This window comes from Crassostrea angulata, chromosome 2 (genome assembly GCF_025612915.1).
Source record: "Crassostrea angulata isolate pt1a10 chromosome 2, ASM2561291v2, whole genome shotgun sequence".
In the NCBI taxonomy this organism is placed as follows: Eukaryota; Metazoa; Mollusca; class Bivalvia; order Ostreida; family Ostreidae; genus Magallana; species Magallana angulata.
Window position 1 is genome coordinate 74,541,867 of NC_069112.1, and position 24,892 is coordinate 74,566,758.

The window sequence follows — 24,892 nt, forward strand, 5'->3', positions numbered from 1 at the left end:
ATCTCATGATTTAAAGTCAGATTCGTTTTCCATCAAAATGGGTCTATATTGCAAAACTCCTATAATAAAATTAAACGTAATAATTTTTACAGTTTTGGAAAGGGTGTATATCAAACAATTCCAATTCTTTCCTTCAAATAACTTTGAATCTACACTTCCACACAAGTTTCAGCTTTCCTAGCTAATTAGCTTCCGAGAAGAAGATTTTTAAAGACATACTCTATATATTCCTATGTTAAAATTCAACCCCCCAATAAGGCCCTACCCTACCCCTGGGGATCATGATTTTCACATCTTTGAATCTGCATTACCTGAAGATGCTTCCACACAAGTTTCAGCTTTCCTGAGTACTTAGTTTCTGAGAAGATGATTTTTAAAGATTTAAAGGTTAACTTTATTATATTCGTATGTAAAATTGGAACCCCCCACCCCCCCCCCCCCCATTGTGGCCCTACTCTTGCCCCCAGGGATCATGATTTTCACAAGTTTGAATCAACACTACCTGAGGATGCTTCCAAACAAGTTTCAGCTTTCCTGCCTTTTTTAGTTTCTGGGAAGAAGATTTTTAAAGATTTACTCTATATATTCCTATGTAAAATTCAACCCCCATTGTGGCCCCACCCTACCCCTAGGGGTCAAAATTTTCACAACTTCAAATCTACATTACCAGAGAATGCTTCCACATAAGTTTCAACTCTCCTAGCCAATTAGTTTCTGAGAAGATTTTTAAAGATTTACTCTATATATTCCTCTGTAAAACATAGGTAATCATAGATTACTAAGCTCACCGAGACGGAGCATCACCCTTATGAGACATCACCTTCATAAGACCACCTTTATCATTTTATATGAAAATCATACTTTATGATCTTGGATATTCATGGATTCTGTTTTGACAAAATATCGTATATCATCTGATAAATTTTTTTATGATAATCATATGTTCATATGTTAATCAATACAATGATATAAAATTAAATATTGCAACATGTCATATTTCTAATATAATATATATCATATAATAAATAAAATACCGTAATAAACAATAATGAGATTTGATATTGTAACGTATGATATGACATTGTATTGTGTTATACCTTATTGTATTTGATCACATAATACAATATCATAAAATATAATACAATATAGTATCATATTACAATATCATATTACATAATACATCATAACACTGAAACATGATATTATATTGTATAATATAGAATGATATTGTATTGAATGACACTGAAACATATTTAATACATTATATGATATTATATCATATAATACAATATAATTTGATTCCAACATTGTATCTTATCAAATGATACAATATTATGTGATATGGTAAAATATTATAAAATACATTATTATATTATACGTATTGCATCATATGACACAATAAAATATATTACAATATCATATAATACAATTTCATGGGATATGATAATATATCATATAAACCAATATCATATCATACAATATGATATCGTATAATACAATATAATATAATATTACAATATCATATAATACAATTTCATGTGATATAATTCTATATTACTGAAACCAATATCATATTATACAATATTGTATGATACAATATTATAGAATATACAATATTGTATCATAGGATACAATATAATATTTTGCAATATCTTATGTAATTGTATCATGTGATAAAAATAATAAATTAAAAATACAATATAATATTATACAATATTGTATCATAATATACAATACTATACATAACAATATCATGATACATAATCATATCATAAAATATCAAAAAAATTGATACAATATCATATCGTATCGTATAACTTATTACAATATAACATATGATATCATATTGTATCATATCAAACAATATTGTTTCATATCATACAATACTTTATCATAGGAATCATGTTATATCATTTATCAACAAACACATCTATCTATCGAGGTGGTTTGATTGAGGTAGGAGATTTCTTTAGCATCCTTGATAACGGAGATCAGGCTCTGCTTCTGAAGCAACCTCTGCATTTAATTTATAATAAAGTTAAATCAACTATGCAAGCTATCATCTATAAAACATGTGACCTGTTCCAAAAAACTAAACCTCATCCAGCATCCGAAACCTATGGCTCAGATTCAGCATTCAAGCCCATCAGGTGCATTTGTATCATAAGACCCATCATCCATGCAATTTTGGTGAAGTTTGGACCAGTAATAACTAAGATATCATCATCAGAGGGCACTAGCAATTAAAACCTTAACTTCCTCCAGCATCCGCAACCTATGGCTCAGATTCAGCATCCATGCCTGTCAGGTGCATCTGTATCATAAGACACACCATCCATTCAAGTTTGGTGAAGTTACGACCAGTAATAACTAAGATTTATTTTTTAGCATCCTTGATAATGGAGATCAAGCTCTGCATCTGAAGCTACCTCTGCGATTCATTCATATTACAGTTAAATCAACTATAATGCAAGTTTGAAATAGTACTATCATCTATTAAACATGTGACCTGTTCCTAAAAACTTAAATTTATCCAGCATCCGAAACCAGACTATGCATTCAAGCCTGTCAAGTGCATCAGTATCATAAGACACACCATCCATGGAAGTCTGGTGAAGTAAGGACAAGTAATAACTAAGTTATCATCATCAGAGGGCACCTGTTTCAAAAACTTTATCTTACCAGCTCTTAAAACCTTAACCTCCTCCAGCATCCGAAACCTATTGCTCAGATTCAGCATTCAAACTTGTCAGGTGCATCAGTATCATAAGACGCATCATCCATACAAGTTTGGTGAAGTTAGGACCAGTAGTAACTAAGATATAATCATCAGAGGGCACCTGCAACAAAAACTTAACCAGCTCTAAAAACCTTAACCTCTTCCAGCATCCGAAACCTATTGCTCAGATTCAGCATTCAAGCTTGTCAGGTGCATCAGTATCATAAGACACACCATCCATGGAAGTCTGGTGAAGTAAGGACAAGTAATAACTAAGTTATCATCATCAGAGGGCACCTGTTTCAAAAACTTTATCTTACCAGCTCTTAAAACCTTAACCTCCTCCAGCATCCGAAACCTATTGCTCAGATTCAGCATTCAAACTTGTCAGGTGCATCAGCATCATAAGAAAAACCATCCATACAAGTTTGGTGAAGTTAGGACCAGTAGTAACTAAGATATAATCATCAGAGGGCACCTGCAACAAAAACTTAACCAGCTCTAAAAACCTTAACCTCTTCCAGCATCCGAAACCTATTGCTCAGATTCAGCATTCAAGCTTGTCAGGTGCATCAGTATCATAAGACACACCATCCATACAAGTTTGGTGAAGTTAGGACCAGTAGTAACTTAGATATTGCTATCAATGGGTACCCGCAACAAAAACTTTAACCTGGTCCAACAACATTAACCTCCTCCAGCATCTGAAATTTAGGACCCAGATTCAGCATCCAAGTCTTCAAGTCCATAGGTAGGTCCAGATGCATCATCCATGCAAGTTTGGTGAAGATAGGACAAGCAATAGCTTAGATACAGGACCTGCAACAAAAACTTTAACCAGGTCCGGACGCCGACGCCGAAGCCACCGCCGACGCCGAGGGTATAGCATAAGCTCTCCTTGACTTCGTCTCGGTGAGCTAAAAATGACCCCCAACTGTGGCCCCATCCTTCCCCTGAGGGTCATGATTTTCATAACTTTGAATCTACTCTACCTGAGGATACTTCCACACAAGTTTCAATTTTCCTGGCGAAATGGTTCTTGAGAAGAAGATTTTTAAAAATTTTAAACAATTTTCAAATTTTTTTAATTAACTCCCCTTGAAAAATGGTGTGGTCCCTAATTTTCACAACTTTGCATATCCTTTGCCTAAGGATGCTTTCTGCCAAGTTTGTCAAAAATGCAAAAAGTTTAAGGACAGACAGACGACAGACAAAATGTGATCAGAGGAGCTCACTTGAGCTTTGAGCTCAGGTGAGCTGATAACAAAAACTAATAGTCATATTTTGACTATACACACAATGGTAAGAGAAGAGATGGTGGGTTAGGTGTGACCTGTGGATACATCTTTCATTGAAATTTCTGAGCAGATAAAATAAAACAAGTGAAAAGCTGTCAATGTGACAGCAAACCAGGTTTTCCTTTATGTGAACTGTATCCATAATCCATGTCAACCCTGTATTGATAAACATTACCTACCGTATCCAGTGAAATGGAGTACCCAATTATGCAATATTTTGCCAAAAAATGACTAAGTTCAAAAGCTGGTATTTTTTTCATAAATTATCAGAAATCAAAACCTAGCAATATGCACACCCTCTGATATATGTTCAATTGATCTGCAAATCTTGAAAACTGTAGGAGGAGTTATCCGTACAATGAGGGTACCACTTTTGCAGCCGCCCGCCCGTCAGCCCACCCACCCACCTGCATGCTATTTTCACTATTTTGATAACCAGATTTTTCCGTTGGAAAACCAAGTTAACAAATACATACCTTCCCCCCCCCCCCCCTTTCCCAGCCAAAACCCTTGCCTTACATGCAGAGGACAAGAAATATTAAATATTAAAGATGACATGAAATTTTTTTCCTAAGCATGCAGTTACAGACCCTGAAACGTGCTAATTCGTGCTAACCAGTTGCACGGTTCGGTTCGTTATGCTTTTTGAACGGTACGGTTCGCTTTTTGAACGGTACGGTTCGCTTTGTGAACAGTATGGTTCATTTTGTGAACAGAACGGTTCGCTTCTTGCACTGTACGCTTTGTTAAAAATAGCTGCACGCTTTGTGAACAGTTTGTGCGCTTTATTTATGAGGTAGGCGTGGCCTAAACACTTTGATTTTCCTGGATAAAATTTTGCTTAGTTTTTGCTCGATCTACTTCAGCAAGGTGGTAATTATGACATATGATAATGATTTTTTTTGTTTATTATGTGATATATTACAAATGTATTTCAATCTTAGACTATTTAAAATCAGAACTTCCATCCGTTCCCCTGTTTTTGATACGTTTCGGGAAACATATACTCGGTGACAACCGAGAAGCAAAAGTAATTTCTATTTTTGATTAGTCTGTTATTATTTAATAATATTTAATTTTAGATAAATGTAATCATTAAGATAGATGTAAAGAACTGTTTGACTTTAATCCAACATATTTTTGTTAATTCAGTGAGTTGTCAATAATTTTACAAAGCATCTTAAGTTTTTATTTCTGTACATGTACTTGAAGTGAAGTCATTAAATATTTCTAATCAATTTAAAATTGCTTTGAAAAATTTGCCCCGACTTTATTCCGATATTTCTTTAGTTTCCTTTATCGTTGTCTTGATTCTCGGCTAGTTGTTATTTTTACAAGCATCTTTCTTTTTCTTTATTCATAATTCATATGATCATTCTTTATTGCGTACTATTGTAGTACTACTGCCGATCAAATTCCCTTAGTGAATAGACGATGTAAAATTACACGCAGTTAATGATGAGATAAACAATGATTTTCAGATAATAAATCTTGTAATCAACTGTTATATAGTTTTTTGACACGAATTTTTATTCATTCAAATATTGACTCTATGATTTTCTGCACTTGTTCGTATACACAGATCATACCTTCAATTAACCTATCATCGCTTTTCTTATCTGAACTAAGATGGCGTGTATAATCAAAATATGACTATTTGTTTTTCCGTTAAACTATACATGTACATGTAACATATTTCTTACGATATGTACGCAACTGGATATACACAAGTCAATAGCATTTAATGGCGATATTTATATCTTACATATATTATATTATATATATTTCTGTTGAACAAGTGTCTGCTCTTCACTGTATGCATGCGATTTAATTAGCTGACGTTTTACAAATGCTGACTAACCTGTTCATAGTTTATTTACCTTTTAACACACATACTAGTTGTAAACAGGACACAGAAAAATATACCCGGTAATCAACAAATGAATGTTAAAAGTGTTAAATATATTAAGAATATATCTAGTAACAAAATTAATACGACAGCGAGGGAAAAAGACTCTGATCACCAGTACATGAGTAAGGTAATCATGAAGTTGGAAGGAAGTTATTGTTGAATAATTTCAAATAGGAACACTCTTTTTCATAGATATTTAAGAAAACAAAAAACAAGAACGTTTTCATTCGATTATTTTTTCTACCCATATAGGAGGAGCCAAGTAGCACACGGCACATGGGTGATCTGTACTGTTATACTTAAACTGATTGACCGGCGATCCTGTGATAAAATCCCCCTCAAATGACCAATTATACAAACTTATAGCAAAATAATATAGTTTTTTTTACATCACACATATTAGATTGAAAATAAATCTCCAAAGAGCTGTTTTTGTGCTTACATCCACTTGCAAAATTCCATTCAACTATTTACAATGTAATTATTCTTTTTTTTGGTACATTAACGTACCCGGTAAATGATATTTTTATCGCAATTTAATAATTGTGAAAATCCCGCATGTATAGAGTCGCTGAATTGTTCTACGGATCCACGCACCGTTAGTCTTACGTGTAGTTGTTTGTGTACATATCTACAGACAGTTCTTTTGATTTTTAGAGATTAAGAAAAGCGATGAAACTAACAAAGTAGAAGATATATTCAGACTCTACATACGATAGATTGTGATGAGTTACCTAACAGGTGTCCGTGGAAAGGAGTGAATACTGGCATCTCGTGTACACCTGTTAATAAAGCATCCAAATATACAGATTTAGTTGTAAAGTACAATAATTGCCAAAAAACAAAATAAGACAATAACACCTGTTGTGTATAGAACCCAAGATGAAAGACGCTGTTGTGTTTCTGATCAGCTTCTGTACACTTAAACATGTATCGCACGTGTGATTTTTGTTCATGTGAAATCACGACGACATTACCAGCTATGCGGGAAATAAAGTTGAAAGTTATTTTATGGATTGCGTGTACTTTTTTTTGTTCAATGCTTGCATTTAATTTATCAAAATTTTGTACATGTATTTATCTATAATTTATCATATAAGAGTGATTTTTTGGTTATTTATTGCTACATAAATAGCTGAAGTACAAATCACTCGAGTCACCGGAAATATGTGGTTGTCATTTACTACATGTACAGCACATCCACATATATTTGAAAACATTATATTAAATGTTTTCTTTTCTCATTTTTAATTGGTTTAAAGTTTAGTTGTAGATTAATTAACAAATCAAAAGGTGTTCTATCAAAATGGTTTTTTCCGATAACAGAAAATAAGACGTTAAGGCAAGCTCCCGACATTTTAATCGGATTGTCAGTTACAACATCACGTCTGTGAAAACATTAACGTTGAAAGCACCGATAATTTTCTGTGTCCGAGTAACTTAAGTCAGCAATCTTTTTTTTCAATTTGAAAAGGATATAAAATTATATATTATAATATTTCAACCTTTTGTTTAGCCATAATGTACTTATTTCTAAACATACACCTTTTTTTTAATCTCTCTCTCTCTCTCTCTCTCTCTCTCTCTCTCTCTCTCCTGAGAAGGTAAGGTCCAGTATGTGCGTGTACCCAGTGTTTCAAACATTTCATAAAAATAATCAAAATAGTATAACCACGAATTGTCTGAACATTAAAAGTTTACAATGTTAAGGAAATCGGCAATGCAAGTGTTGTCGAAAACCAAAAAAATAATAACGGTCTTAGAAAGGAAATTAAATTAATATATTTCGTAACTGTTTTAATGTGAATAACAGTTTTAAATCTTAGTATGTGTTATTTAATCCCATATTAAAAAATCTAACAAAATATTGAACTTAACTGGTCAGCAATAATCTCCATCTGTATTTATCGAAAAACATTAGGTCAATAAGCCATATATGGAAGTTGCACGCTTATTGCACGGTACGGTATGCTTTTTTGTCTGTCTGGAGGCGGGTCTTGCATAAATTATCTTGCACGCTTTTTGCACGGTACGGTTTGTTTTGTGAACGGTACGGTTCGTTTCTTGCATGGAACGGTACAGTTTGTTTTAGAGGTGTAGTAGCAGGTTTTATGGTCGGTAGTTTTTATTCCGTGTTCTGTGTCTGTAGAGATGAAGATTTTTAAACTTTACATTGTATGTGCATTAACACTATATGCCCCCACAACCTGAACCCATGACCCAAGGCAATGAATTTCACAATTTAGGTAGAGGAGTTTGTGGACATCATAACGATGCATGCAGTTTTTTTCTCACATGTGTGGGAGTAGAGAAGAAGATTAATGAAAATTTGGCTTTTTTTGCATATGTTGCCCCGCCTGTGACGCCCTGGGGGTGGTAGATCCATGAATTTCACAATTTTGATTCCTCTTACCATAGAGAAACTTCACATCAAAAATGGTAGCAATTGGCCTTGTAGTTTTCATGAGGAAGTTAAAAATGTAAAATTGTTACCGCACAACACACAATGCACAGACGCATGACGACGGATGAAGACCAATTGCAATAGGTCACCTGTGTGACTTTGGTGACCTAAAAAATGTTTTGAGTGGTCTGATATGACCTTGACCTTCAAACTTCATTCAAGATCACTGCACACCCTCTAGCCATAGAAACTCTATGGGTGAAGTATGAGTCAGATTGGACCACGGAGATAGAAGATATGCCCTGGACAGGGATTTTATATATAATTTAGCCATGACCTTAGCCTTAGACCTAGAAACATGTTTCAAGGTCATTATACTCTTTATCCAAGGGCACTCTGTGGGTGAGGTATGAGCCAGATTAGACCATGGGGAGAGAAGATATGATCCGGACAATGATTTTGTATATACTTCTGCTTTGTTATTTACCTTTGACTAAGAAACACAGTTCAAAGTCACTGCACACCTTTTCCCAAAGACATTTTGTGGGTGGAGTATGAGCCAGATTGGGCCAAGGGGAATGAAGATATGCCCCGGATAAGTGATCACAGACACACAGACGGATGGAGGGATTGACAGACAGACTAATCACTATAGGGCGCCTGCGGAGAACTGTAAAGATTATTCACAAAACATATCAAATGTAGACCTAATTCAGACACTAATTAATTAACATTTAAAATATTTTTGTCGGACTGTGTTTTGCCAGTTTAGCTACTGATTTGAAATACCAAAAAGTGACCCACAATATACTTAAGCAGTGATGTCATTAAAACTACTGTCAAAGTCGCTCCTTTAAAAATTGAAATATTTGTGACAAAGATCTGTCCCCTTATATAATCCCTTTCTGCGGATACCAAACAACTAGTTATAAACAAGCATTTTACAACCAAGTTGTAAAAAGAGAGTACACCAACAACAAATTATAAAATCATTAACATGGTTATTGCTCTGATAAAACACAGCTAAAATTCCAGGTAACACCTTGAATTGAGAGCAGACTATAATTGCTATCACATCACAAATCTCACCTATTTTTCTATACCTACTTTCCAAATGTGCACACCCACCCATGTAAAATGTAACAATTTCATATACAAGGGAGTTAAATTATTATTAAATTGATTTCAAACAATGACCTTGATTTTCTTACCTGTCTCAGATGTACAAAACAAAGTGGACAGAGGTGATTGGTAGATATATGGGTATAAAAGTCTCAAATTTCACCGTTGATGACAAGACAGCATTGTTTATTTGTCACTGTTGATCTTTATCAAAGGAGACTACTCCTGAAACAAGAAAAAAATTGCAGTCTAAATAAAAGTTACATGTTTCTCTTAAAGTCTCACACAAAAATATAAATTGACTATGTGTTACAGTATCTCCAACATTAATTTTCAAAATGTGCTTCTCATGTTCCTGCTGTGTATAAAGTTCATCAATGACATATCGTGCATGTATATTATTCTATCATGGGTAAATCCTATCAGGTTAATAGTTAAATCAATTTTAATTACAAGTTTTTCCATTTTATTCTATCAAGTTAATCATCTCTTGCCTTTTTATCGCAATTCTAGCAGAGGTGTGTACACGCTGCGACTGATGGACTGATGTGTTGAGTGAAGACACAATGCTGTCATTTACATAAGCATCAGGACTACAAAAACTATATCACTGCAATAATTGACTAAGAGTTCTCACAATAATCGCTTCTTGTTTTTTATGGTGTTAACAATTGTCAAAAACAAAGTTTGAACAGGTTCTTCATTTCATTTTTCAGCATAATGGTTCATCGATAAATTCAATCATTTTTGTGGATTAATTTAAGTTGAGAAAGTATTTATTTTGTTGTAGCCTTTTTCAAAGAATTTACAACTGATACTGACAATAACTAGAGGTAATGTGAGCAAGCTCACAATTGATACCCCCCACTAAGAACAAATCATAATTCATGTATTTTTTCTATTATAGAAAATATTGGATGAATCTATTTCACCGTCCATTGTCTATAAATAACAAGTACTCTATTTTTTAAACTGCTAATGCTAATATGAGTACAGAAACCAATTTCTATTCTTTAAATTCCATTTTATTTCAAGTTAACCGTTAATGCATGAGGACATTTGCATCCTTTTGTTAACAAACATGACCGGAATCAACGAAAATCCACATGTCAAGCAGCCATTTAATATAAACATTTTGAATTATTGGTATACTGAGCCCGATTTTTGTTCGAAATGTTTTTTCCACACACTTTTTTTTTTTCCAAATAAAAAAATATGAGGAAGGCCAGTTTCAGAGACACGGGGATGAGAATCTTAAAAATAATTTTATGTGGCCTGAGACAAGTATTTTAACTTCTAATTATTTCCATTAATATAAGACATGACACAGACAAAAATTAAGCATTTTTTAAACAATGACTTTGAACTCTCTCAATTGACCTTTGGTCCAGGTCATGATACACCCTCAGGTTATAAGCAATCTTTATGTGAATTAAGAACTTCCAATATTTGTCCATAAGAAAGAAATGGACCGAACACGAATTTTGCACTTTTTCTGCCAGTGACCTTGCCCTTGCCCAAATGACCTTGGGTCAAGGTCATGACACACCCTTAGGTCATAAGCAATCTTTGTGTCAAGTAAGAATTTGCAATGTTTCTCCATAAGAAAGATATGGACCGGACTCGAATTTTGCAGAGACAGATGGACGGACAAGGTGCTTCCTATATACCCCTGAAACCTTGTTTGCGGGGGGTGTAAAAATAACAAATTGCATTTTTATCCACTTCTATTAATCAATGGCCCACTTCTCTCACAAGGGTGCATTAGTTTATTTTCAAACATACACAAAACTTTTACGGCACAAACATGCTCAATTTTGGACTGGATTGTGATTACCGTATTTTCACGACGAATCGTCGATGCAGACGACTAGTCAAATTGCTCATTTTTAGCCAAAATTTTAACAAAATCCTACAATAAGTCAATTCAGATGACACGTCGATCTTATCACTTAAAAATGGCGTATAAAACTGCAGTAACATTATCAGTGTATGATGCCATGATGTCCCCGATATTGATACCAATTATTATTAATGATTAACATTTAAACAATTTTACTTTATACTTATGCATCATATTTTCAAATACCGGCAACATATACAAAGTCGCTTGCATTGTAAACAATTCCCGATATCACGTGCCATCATGTGCAAAACTAAACTTACTTTGACAGAAATATTTTATTCCCATGTATTAAAATCATCACCCACTCTGACCATCGCCAGTGTATTCGCCATTACGTAACCAGCCACCTGTTGACTCGGCGCGTGGTCAATGTTTGTTTTAACAATTTCCGGTGTCAGAGGCATGCACCTGTCTTGTGTCGGACTTCAAAGGGGGTACTCAAGTGCAGAAAGCTTAGCAATTACTATGATTTGATGAAACTTGTTTACTTTGTATCCAGTAATGCAGTTACATGCTATAGTTTTACATAGACACTGTTAGAAATAGATCGATCATTTGTACGACTTGAAAATGACGATATATACGACATACATACGTTTCTTCACAATGTTTATTTAAACAATAATCAAATGGTTTGACTATAATAAATCAATTAAACCATTTCGTTTGATGTTGTTTTGGTTTATATCTGCAAACATTATTACTTTTAATTAAGCACTAAGCTCGGTTGCCATCCTTCTCTACGTATGATGATCTTCAACTTTATGAAATTCTTTAAGAAGTGGCAAATAATATTTAATACCGCCCATGTAAATCATGCCGTCCTTTTTAAGTAGAATTGTAAGAACTTTGACTCTAATATCGCTTGGGTCATGTTCCAATCACGAAATTACAGTAATTACGCTTGGGTTATAAAATTATCATTAAACATTGATGGTTATTTGGGAAAATGGCGGCCGTCAATTTTCATCGTCTGTGCTATGCTCCGATCACAAAATTAAAGAAATTGCGCATGGGTTATGAAATTATCAAGAAACATCGATAGTTTTGAGGGAAATAGCGGCCGTTGATTTCGCCATTCTTTTTGTGCGTGTTATACATAGGACCTGCTGTTTTTTCGCCATTTTTTGGTCAACTTTGGGGGTGCGTATTATACACGAGTGCGTATTATACACGAGACCTTACGGTAACAATAACCAAAGAATTGGACAATAATTAATCGATGAACTATAATCACTCTTATAACTGTACTCTTTATATACACAGGGAGTGAAATTGCCGTATAGATGTCAGCCTTAGCAAGATTATTAGCACAACCGGGATCAGCCTACCGTATAAACAATAGAGTTGATAATTGCCGATAACGTATTTCAAGATTGATTTCGACCATAAAATATTTCTTATTTATACTTACCACTAAGAACTCTTTACTAATAAAATACTAAAACTTTAAAACATTCCCCGGACCTACTGCAATATTTTTTTCCATTCAAGTTTGGTTTCAATTTTACTGTGCAATATTATCTTCCCACTATAGTGATATATGGAATCATGTGACAATGTGTTTATAAAAACGGAACGGTAAAACTTTTAATTGATTAAAGACAATGCACCATTGTTTAATAACTGTTATTAATATGTATTCTAGTGTTAACAGATGAGTGAAAATGATAATGATTAAAGATGAACATTGAATTCAACAACGTAATTTTCAATAACACAGCCAGCTCAAGATGATTAAAACCAAGATTTTTAATACTATTTTCTGACCTCAAGCCTTAGACAAGTCGATCAAGACGATAAGTCGAGTGTTCTGCTTAAGAGAAAAAAATATGCTCAAACATGCTACTCAACCTAAGATTGTAAAATTCAGATGCAGATCGAGTTGCCAATTTAAAAATTAACATGACTGGTTTTTTTGCGGAGCTGGTGATGATGTTTCAAAGATTTTCAATACACAATTATTATAAGTTAATATGCGAGGACATATGCTGAAAAACATCTACTGTTTCAAAGATTTTCAAAACTGGGACAATTATTGTAAGTTAATTAGTGAAGACATATGCTGAAAAAAATCTACTCGACTGGATTTCATAGCATGTCAATCCGAATTTTTCTGTCATTTTGCAGCAAGCTTTTTGTGATACAAGTTACAACTCATGAGATAATCTGCATATGGCACATTTTGAACAGTTACTTATATTCATTTAATAGTTTAACAGTTTATGATTGTTTCCATTCCAAATTAATTCTTCCAACCCATTTACTTAAACACCTTGACTCACGGTTGAAACCCAAATAAACAAGCATTCTGAGAGTATTGCATAAGCAATAATCGGTTTGTAGATATTTGTGAAAAACAATGCACTGTTATGCAGAATATCATATCTAACCAACTTCTGTACCCCGATTCAACAGACCAACCCGATAACATACCCGATTGTAATAATACAAACAAGAGGCCCATGGGCCACATCGCTCACCTGAGGAACAATAGGTATGATAAAATCAGCTTAATGGAATCATAATACAAACAATCTGGACAATGTACAATAATACATGTAGATCCTGTATACCGTATATACTCGCCTATAAGTCGGATTTTTTGGGAGTAGAAAATTGAGTGAAAAGTGGGGGTCCGACTTATAGGTGAGACATAGTAAACACATTTTTACAAGAGAGAAGTAAGTTATATTTCTTTTTATATAATAAACAGATAAATGCAGTGAACTTAAAAAGAAAATTCAAGCAGTCTATTTTTCACACCTAAGGTGATAATAGATATAGGGGTCATGTCATCTAAAACAACACAAGCCAACACCCCAGTTTAAGGGGCTAATTACCAACCTAATCAGTCAGTAAGGAAATAAATCACTATCATCAAATTTTCAATCTATTTAAATACCTTTTGAAGCTATTACCAACTTGTAATTAGTGTTATAAAAAATAATGGCATTTAAATCAAAAGTTATTAACATCAAAGACCCATGATAGAAATAGTCAAGAAGCAATTATGGGGTGAAAAAAGGACAATTTTTTTTAGAACTCAAAACATGTATGATAAAATGTGGTATTTTATTGAGAGTATTTGTACATCAATTGTCCTGAAAAAGTAACCCGACTTATAAGGGAGTCAACAGCAAAATCTTCAAATTAAAGCTGGAAAAAGGCAACCGACTTATAGGCGAACCATACTTATAGGCGAGTATATACGGTAACTAAAATCCATTTTTCCCCCTGGATATTCTTATGTTTATAATCATTAGTCCCTTTTCTAACAGGATGATTTTATAGTCATATCACATGTTGAGTATTGCAGTTCTCAAAAAGATCTTAACAATTGTTTATATATGGGATATAAAGCTACATCAAACTCTGAACCTTCTTGTGAGGCCGAAGAATTGTCCTGGAGCCAAAGTCTTAACAAGTATAAAGAATCATCTGGCTGATTAGTTTCTGAGAAGAAGATTTTTAAAGATTTACTATATATATTCCTATGTAAAACTTTAACACCCCCCCCCCCCCAATGTGGCCTCATCCTACCCCAGCGATCATGATTTTCACAACTTTGAATCTACACTACCTGAGGATGCTTCCAAACAAGTTTCAGCTTTCCTGGCTGATTAGTTTCTGAGAAGAAGATTTTTAAAGATTTACTATATATATTCCTATGTAAAACTTCGACCCCCCATTGTGGCCCCACCCTACCCCCAGGGTCATGATTTTCACAACTTTGAATCTACACTACCTGAGGATACTTCCACACAAGTTTCAGCTTTCCTGGCTGATTAGGTTCTGAGAAGAAGATTTTTAAAGATTTACTATATATATTCCTATGTAAAACTTCGACCCCCCATTGTGGCCCCACCCTACCCCCAGGGTCATGATTTTCACAACTTTGAATTTACACTACCTGAGGATGCTTCCAAACAAGTTTCAGCTTTCCTGGCCGATTAGTTTCTGAGAAGAAGAATTTTAAAGATTTACTCTATATATTCCTATGTAAAACTTCGACCCCCCCATTGTGGCCCCACCCTACCCCCAGGGTCATGATTTTCACAACTTTGAATTTACACTACCTGAGGATGCTTCCAAACAAGTTTCAGCTTTCCTGGCTGATTAGTTTCTGAGAAGAAGATTTTTAAAGATTTACTCTATATATTCCTATGTAAAACTTCGACCCCCCCCCCATTGTGGCCCCACCCTATCCCCGGGGGTCATGATTTTCACAACTTTGAATCTATACTACCTGAGGATGCTTCCACACAAGTTTCAGCTTTCCTGGCTTTCTGGTATTTGAGAAAAAGATTTTTGAAAAATTCTCAAAATTTTTCATTAATTTCTAATTATCTCCCCTTGAAAACGGGTGTGGTCCTTAATTTTCACAACTTTGAATTCCCTTTGCCTAAGGATGATTTGTGCCAAGTTTGGTTGAAACTGGCACAGTAGTTCTTGAGAAGATGTTGAAAATGTGAAAAGTTTACGGACAGACAGACAGATAGAGAGACGGACGACAGACAAAATGTGATCAGAATAGCTCACTTGAGCTTTCAGCTCAGGTGAGCTAAAAACCCTGTCGATTTAATTTACAACACAATGCTTGACAATATTTTACAGAACTTATTTGTTTGTTAAAAACAATTCAAGGAATGGTCCAAGTAATGCACGAAGTTATTACTGACTACATACTTTCCTCGTTTATTCAAAACACACACAATCTGATAATGAACCCGAACATTTAAAATTGGAATATAAAAAATTAATGTTCTCGAAAAAATGTCAACTAAATGCTACAAAAGTGTAAACTTGATCTGTAGTTTGACATTTTGAAGCTGTTCAGCAAATTTCATATTATTCCGCAAACATATAAAGAAAAAAAGTGTGAAAACTGAAGTTGGACAGACGGACGGACCGTTACCTGATAATTTTGCTGTTTTCTCTTCCTTTACGATCGAGGACTTGTAATTTTAGAATTAAAGATCTAAAATGTTGAGTTTTTTCATTCAGCAAAATGTTTGCAAGAAAAAATATTTTACCATTACAGTGAGTCATGAATTCAGGGTCACATCAGGCGTGTAAAGCATTATGAGCAAAGCGTGCAAGAATCATGTGAAATGTTTCATCAGAATTCATTCCGAACCTTAGGCTGCTACGCGCGACTATTGTCGAGCCGAAATTTCAGGTCCCCCACTGCTACGCGCAACTATTGTCGTTTTTCCGAGAGCGAGTTATCTAAGGTTTCCCCAAGCCTCGCTTTGAACAAAACACGATGGCTGTTGTTAGGAATGAAATTTGATTGGTCAATTGATGTTTTCGGAAGGTTTCTAGAGTTTTCCAGAGTTTAAAATAAATGCTATAGAGCGGTAAACTTCCGAGAAATGGACTTTGTGCCAAGAAATGACCGAGAATTTGATGCCGATCTCGAGGTAGGCTGGTCGCGTGTTGGTCCACCACCATGGAATATCCCATTCACCAGAGAGGAAAAATTAAACGCTAAAATGGAGGATTACGAACCTTTATCGTTTCTAAATTATTTCTTAATGATATGTTTATGGAAATTCTTGTTTAATTGATCAACATCTTTACCGAGATACGTGTGCAGTCCGAGAATGTGAATAAGACCAACATTAAAAAACATTGATAAACTGTTTGATGTATTTCTTTATTTTTCAGTTATTTTGACCTATCAATTGTTTACCTGATGTTCAAAAATGATATGAATAAAAATGAATCCCACAATGTATGACTTATTGATATACTAAGGAACTTATACAGTCATTTGGGTTCTAAAATATGACAATTGAAGAATGGAACAATAAAACGCATTGATTTTAATTGATTTTCACATTTGAACGTACCTAGATTGATAAATACAAGTTAAATGAGGAAGATGAGCATTGCATTGAAATCTTCAACATTTTCTCTTGCACTTAAATATAAGTTTGGTAACTGTAGCATAAATAGTTGCTGAGATATATTATTTTAAAACTCGATGGTCAATTACCATTAATTGTGATTAATTAATTCAGCAGTGGCGGCCATCTTGGCGAAAATTATTGCAGCAGCCTAAGGGTTAAACTTTTAGAAAATTATATACATTATCATCTTTTGAAGAGACAGTACAGCTGAAAACACATGTGTGAATAACTTCAGATTTACCCATTGAATCGTTAGGAAATAAGAAATAACATTGATAGTAACAGTTGAAATACATAAAAATCCCTTTCACATACCTAAATAATGTAACTATGAGCTTCCAGTATTTTAAGGGTCGTACAAACTGGAATAATCTTACATCATTCAATTGTGCTACGTGTGGATTTTTGATTGACAGTATAATTGACACATGCTGAAAACTACAAGATCTTTGCCCGACTGCACAGTCATCATGGTATACGAGGTAAAAGGAACTCTCTAAATGGAACACATCATTACTTTCTTCATAAATTATTAATGGCCGGTTTACCAATTTTGGTTCATTTTAAAATGAACAGACAAAAATCAGGGGTTCAAAATTCCTCAAGCCCAACGTCCCGGACTAACAAATTCCAGATCAGGACTCGGCATTTAGAATCGCCGAAGTCCAGGGACTTGGCATTGTGTCTTGCTTATCTTTTTTTAAATTAAAAAAAAAGTTCGTAATTATAAATTTAAATTAAAAATAAATCAAATTCCATCATGAATTTAATAAAAATGTGTTATTTTTTTGCCTTAATGAACACATAAGCATTACAAACATTTCGAAAATACAATCCTCATTTTATTTTCTGTTGCGGTATGACCTGCTTTTACACATTTACTCATGTTTCTCCCCTATGACAAACGGCAGTAAGTTTGTTGAATTTTGGATTTACAAGCAGTACTATACGCAAAGGAATGACAAATGAAAGACCCTGTGAGGAACATGCAGCCGGGGGTGACTTGAGGTGTGATAAAAATAATAATTCCTCAGACAAAACTTATGAAAAGAAGAGAATTCACGAATTCCAAAAGCAACTGGCGTGACGATAGGCCTTGGCTTAAATACAATGATATAAAATGTATAAAATAAAACATTATTTTAAACGTATAGTTTTTATTCATTGCAACAAACTAAAATAAATTATCACATCAGTTTTAGCGATGTTTAGGTTGATATAATTTTATCTATCAATCATGACAATGTGGACTTGGAAATTTCTTCCTCAGACTCTCCTAAAATTTACTCTTTAAGTCCTAGACTTGACCATCATAAAAAAAATGTTGAACCCCTGTAAATATGTCAAATAACCCCTCAAGGGGCCTCACTTACAAAAAGGAATTTAGGTTGCAGCAACTCCTATCAGAAACACGCGAAATACAATAAACGTGTACAAGCAATTTAACTCGGAAATCCTTATGCATTGTACTCATTAAAAGAAGTTGTTGGTAAATATGGCGTTATGTATACAAATTAGTGTTAAATCTAAAGCGAACTAGCGTGGCGCAGCGCCATGCCCCATTTTATCAGCGCCATGCCCTTTTAATAGTAAATAAAAGTGATGCCCTTTTTATTGAAAGTAAATTTAATTCAAAACCACCATTGCCCTAGCCTCTGTTTTGATTGCAAAGTTAAACCAACACTCGCTGGACTTCACGCACGGGTGACCTGAGACAATAGACGATACAGGTAAACTAGAGAGGCCCAAGCTGAGGGGGTATACACAGCTGCCCTTAATGGGCGATTTGACACCTAATTACTGGTACAATAATTTGATAAATAACAACTGAACTATCTCCTTGAAATTAGTAGGCTAATTGTACAAGCTAGCTTATAATCATTGAGACATCGTAAGGTTATCTATACTCTGTCCCCGAGATTTTGCTTCAACCACTTTTTGCTTGATATTTCAATAATAGTAAATACCTTTGTGCTCAAACTATGTTTATCCACTAATATGAAAAAAGTCCAGAATATCTGTTTTGAAACGCCCCCTCTAACGCTTCAGGTTTCAATACACATCCAAAAATTGAAAGTCTAACGAGATTTTGCATTGCATCAGCCATTAATAAGCTCGGATGACAATGTTAAAAAATTGTGCGATATATTCCGAGTGTATTCCGAATGGAGAAAAGATGTAAACAATTGTTTTCGTTCCTGTGAAATTTTATGAGTGAAAAGGGATAATTGTTCAATGAAGATATCTTGGATATATTCCCTTTCATTTATTTCAATGGAATTTCTTTCACATGTATATGTATTTTTTTTTTAAAAATCATCAAAAAGTGATGGAAGCAATAACTTGGGACAGACTATATATAGAATTTTTAATGCATTATACTTTAAAACTAGTCAGACCAATGCCATGACTGTTCTAAGGGATATAAATGAATGTAAATCAATTTAAGAAAGAAAAAAAAAGATTGATTCAGAAAATAAAATATTGAATAAGACTTTTGTGAATGCAAAAGCAAATCATTTATTGTTCAATTATCTTGTTTCATTACAGATCTCGAGGTAACACTTGATTACGATGCAAAATTTTCCTTATAATACGCTTGTTTCAAGGATTAATGATTTATAATATTACCGTAGAAAAAGGTGCCCCTTTCAAGGTTTTATAACATTAACCGCGGAGAAAAGTGCCCTTTATACCATTATTTAACATGCCCTTTTCAAATCGTAGATTTAACACTACAAATGTTGGGTCCAAAACATTCAATATGTAAAATGAAATTAGATATGCAAAATTTAAATACAATTACCAGAATACCCAAACATCAAGTTAATATGTAAAGTCAAAAAATGTACCAAATCAGTGATTATCAAAACTACCTATTTTTTGACGAAATGCATGACTAAGGCACTGCAAACTTTACTCTATAAATTATGGGGAGTTTTTTCACCTTATCGCAAGAGTGCCCAGGGAAAATGGATAATTTCACACAACAATATGTAAAGCTGCTAAAAACGTCATAATCCGTGTAACGGAAAAAAGTTAAAATATTTTGTTTTAAAATTAAGAAAAAAATCTTGCTTTACTTTAAGCATTAATTGTTTATTCTTTAGTGTTTATTATGTTGAATCAAAAATAGGTTGACAGTATGAAAATTTATTTCAATCTCCATAATCTACCGAGTTCATCCAGGAAAATCCTGAGCTCTTGGGCTCAATTGTACATGTGTATCCAATCTCCCAGACTTACCAATTTATTTAAAAATGATGATTTCTTGATGAATGAAAAGTGATCATTAGATAGGAAAACTGCATATAATATTATACATATTATAATTGTGTAAATAAACTGTAAAGTAGATGAACTTGAGTCTCATTAAAAGATGTGAAAATCCATCTATGGTCAAACAGTCAAATTATAGGAAATACAATGTAAGGATAAACTGCATTTAACAGTTAACCCAGGGATTTATCAGTACCTTCTCAGGAGCTGAAATTCGGCCCAATTTTCAAATAAAAACAGAATCATTTTTTTCCCCAATTTAGCAGTATTTTCCCCGAATATGTATCACACTGCATGTGAACCGGCGCGGTGGCGTCATAAAATCAACTTGAAGATCTATGATGCAAAATTCGGTCGAGAAATAAAACCTTATGAAGCAAACCTAGCCAAAATAAATAATAGCGTGGATGGTAGTGCATATGAAATACTTATTACCTTTAAGGCCACAGCTTAGATCATTTTTCGATTCAATATAATAGTTCTATATTCGATGACAACATTGTTCAGCTTCCCCGCCATCATGGCCATCACGGATTTCTTGTTGACTTCCGGTTTACAAACCCGATCTAATTACATATAATTTTATGATGTGTCGAAAGTCTTTATTTGCTGGTATGCGTGATACAGAATATTCCTTTTTTTTTAGAAATTTTAAAACATTTTAGAAAGCTTTTAAAATTATCCAAACATTAAATTTCTCTCTATATTTGGGACCTCTCGACCTCTCTCTCTCTCTCTCTCTCTCTCTCTCTCTCTCTCTCAAATATAAAGATATATTGATACATTTAATAACGTTATGTGTTTCATATTTGGCTAAGATTTGTGTGAGTGGGGTGTGTGGGTTTTTTTTTTTTTTTTTTTGGGGGGGGGGGTAATTTTTTGTTTGTTTTTTTAGGATGTGCATGGTTTTATTAATAAAAAAATACAAAAAAAATTCGCTTTAGTGCAGGTGTTGCATACAATTTTCTCAGATCGGATGGATGTAGGTTAGGGGACTGTGGTGATGACTTTTTTCTCCAATGTAATTTTTAAATTATTTTCTTTTGCAAAGTTATTGTAATTTAATTACTTTTAAAAATCATATAAATTACACTGACAGTACCATTGACAGTTGTAATGTCAATGGTAACAACCTCTAACAACAACAACATTACAAGAATTAAATTACATTTATATTGCATTAAATTTACAATTACATTACAACAATTAGAATTACAACAACCAGTATTTGTTGATTTTTTTAAATTTATTACTTTCCAAAGAAATTGACCCCATCCCGAATTTCTGTCATTTGACTACTACATGTAACCAATATTTTTCTTTCATTATTATATATCATTAATTTTTTTATAGCATACGATTCTGTTACAAAATATAACAAAGTTTTTGATAAACGCAGACTGGAAAGTTTGATTAGATTCCACAGTTTCTGTTATCTATATGTATTTCTATCACAAGCGGCATCTCTCTCTCTATCTCTCTCTCTCTCTTTATCTCTCTCTCTCTTTCTCTCTCTCTCTCTCTCCTCTCTCTCTCTCTCTCTCTCTCTGTTTGTGTATATCTCTCCTTGAATGCCTTAATTTTTCTTGTCCTTTCTATTTTTCTCCTTATCTCATCTTTGCATTGGCTTGATTCTTGTCTATTTCTCTTTTGTGTCTTTCTGTCTCTCTCTCTGTCTCTCTCTGTCTCTCTCTCTCTCTCTCTCTATCTCTCTCTCTCTCTCTCTCTCTCTCTCTCTCTCTCTATTTTTGCCTCCCTCTAGCAATTTCTTTTCTGATTTATTGACTTCAATTAATCCCTCTCCATATGATTCTCTCTCTCTTTCTCTCTCTCTCTCTCTCTCTCTCTCTCTCTCTCTCTCTCTCTCTCTCTCTCTCAGTCTCTCTGTGTATATCTCTCCTTGAATGCATTAATTTTTCTTTTCCTTTCTATTTTTCTTCCCATCTTATCTTTGCATTAGCTTGATTTTTGTCTATTTCTCTTGTTTGTCTGTCTGTCTGTCTGTCTGTCTGTCTGTCTCTCTCTCTCTCTTTCTCTCTCTCTCTCCCTCTCTCTTTCTGCCTCTCTCTTTCTGCCTCCCTCTAACATCCTTTTCTGATTTTTTGTCTTCAATCAATCCCTCTTCATATTACTCAGCTCTCTCTCTTGATGATCTCTCTCTCTCTCTCTCTCTCTCTCTCTCTCTCTCTCTCTCTCTCTCTCTCTCTCTCTCTCTCTCTCTCTCTCTCTCTCTCTCTCTCTACTTTATGTCTGATCCATGTGTACAAAACAATTATAGAAATTTGCACATTTATACATTTATTTATTTTTTGTTCTGTCTAAATCGATTTCTTTTTTTTCTTTTTTTTTAATTCCATGTGATTTTCACGTCATCAATCCTCTCTTGGGCCCCTTTTTTCCCCTTTTTCTCTGTCTCTGACTTGATAATTGCCACATGTGTGTTTCAGCAAGGTTTCATATTTCTTATCTGACTCAGTTTTGGTACAACATTCCAGTGTGGATTTTAACTCACCAACTAGGCTAGCGATAGAGAGTTCATGCACCCCCCCCCCCTTTTTCCTCCGAACACAGGATAAAGGATTTTCATGTTACAACAAATAGAAGTTGAAAAAAAGTTTTATTGAATATTAAAAAAAAACCACTTTCAAAGAAAGAAGATATATGTACATGCACACAGAATGAGTAGATATAAATGATTAATCTGCAATTCTCTGTATTCAATTTGTAACAGCTAATGGTCATATGTTATCTTGAATTAATACATCATTAGAACAAGAAACTAAAAAATAAAGATGGAAACTAATCCAGAGGATCAATATCTTAATATTAATTATATCCCCAGTCACTCTCATCAACTTTTATTATGTTTATTATGATTCTAAGTGCATATCATGCATGTATTCTCCCTCTCTCTCTCTCTTTCTCTCTCTCTCTTTCTTTCTCTCTCTCTCTCAATTACAAGAGATTCTGCTAAAAACTAGTGTTTTCTGAAATATAACAAAGAATGTAAAATCACACAGAATTCAGTATTTTAATAGCTTATATAATTTCAAATTATGATTCCAATGAAGAGGAATGGTGCTTTTCAGTAAAAAAAAAAAAGTGCCTGAAATTTTGTACATTAAACAAATCAAAATGCTAAAAACAGAATGGACTTAGCAATTTTCCTTCCAAACTCCCATCTACACATGACCACACAGTTATTGGATGGATATAGGCTGTGAATTTAATCTAGATATTGATCTTTATAACTCCCAATTTTATGTGATAAAACATGACACTGTTTTTTGTTGACTTCTGAATTTCATCTTATTTTGATGATATTGTGTTGATAAGTCCTATGATCTCATAGAAACAGTATAATTCATGGAAAGAACACATCTAGGGTAGTCAAAGAATCAGTCATTGTAAAAAATACACCAAAAATGTGATTTTATAAGACCCTCTTATGATAAAAAATGAGATATTAATCATTAACAATAGTTCAATAGGTTAAAACAGGACATTTTTATTGTTGATTTCTGAATTCCAGAGGAATGGTGCTTGAAAGAAATTAAAGAGTTTGAGAGACTATTAGAGAAAAATGAAAATGATGTAACAATTTTGATTGACACATTTTTCCTCCTAACTCCAATCTGCATATGAGCAAATATTACATGGAAATAGGCAGTGTATGAGATATTTTCCTAGATGTGTATAGATGTAGATAGAATAAAACACATATAGGGTGGACGATGGCCTGTGAACCACTTATTGTAAAACAAAACGAACACAAAATAGGCTTTTCTTATGCCATTTATATGAAAAAACATGACATATTAATCATTAGCATTTATTTTGATGGATTAAAACAGGATATTTTTAGTGTTGATTTCTGAATTTCATTTTATTTGGATGAGTTTGTAATGGTAAAATCCTAAGATTTGATAGAAACAGTTTGCTTGAGGTTTGTGTATATGATTTGGAGGAATAAATTTTGATGATGTGTAATGATCGATGAATGTAAAGTATCATCTTGATCACTTTCCTAATGCAGAGGAGATGATCTTCTGAAAGAGTTGTAGAGAAAACTGAAGATAATAAAAAAGATTCGACTTTGAGTGTTTTCCTCCAAACATTCCAATCTGTACATGAGCAAAATGCATAAAGTGTAAGATAAATTCGAAGATGTGTCCTTGGAATGAACTCATCTAGGGGATCTAGGGAAGTCAATGACCAAGGAACCAGTCATTGTTAAAAAATGAACACAAAATGAGAACTTCTATAATTGTCACTTTTTAACAAAGCAAGAGATTATGATCATCAACACTCAAATTAATAGGTTAAAACAGGAC

General features: G+C 33.7%; 1 long non-coding RNA gene across 2 annotated transcripts in view; it reads right to left on the reverse strand.

The window, feature by feature from the left end:
* LOC128172292 (uncharacterized) overlaps positions 1-21,098 on the reverse strand; it is a 35,978-nt gene extending 14,880 nt beyond the window's left edge. The window contains exons 1-3 of one of the 2 annotated variants that reach the window (XR_008242239.1): positions 20,994-21,098; positions 9,545-9,680; positions 6,664-6,711 (exon numbers count right to left, since the gene is read on the reverse strand). This is a non-coding gene — a long non-coding RNA (uncharacterized LOC128172292). The remainder of the gene's footprint in view (positions 1-6,663; positions 6,712-9,544; positions 9,681-20,993) is intronic. The other variant, XR_008242240.1, reaches the window with a different exon arrangement.
* Between the last annotated feature and the right edge of the window lie 3,794 nt (positions 21,099-24,892).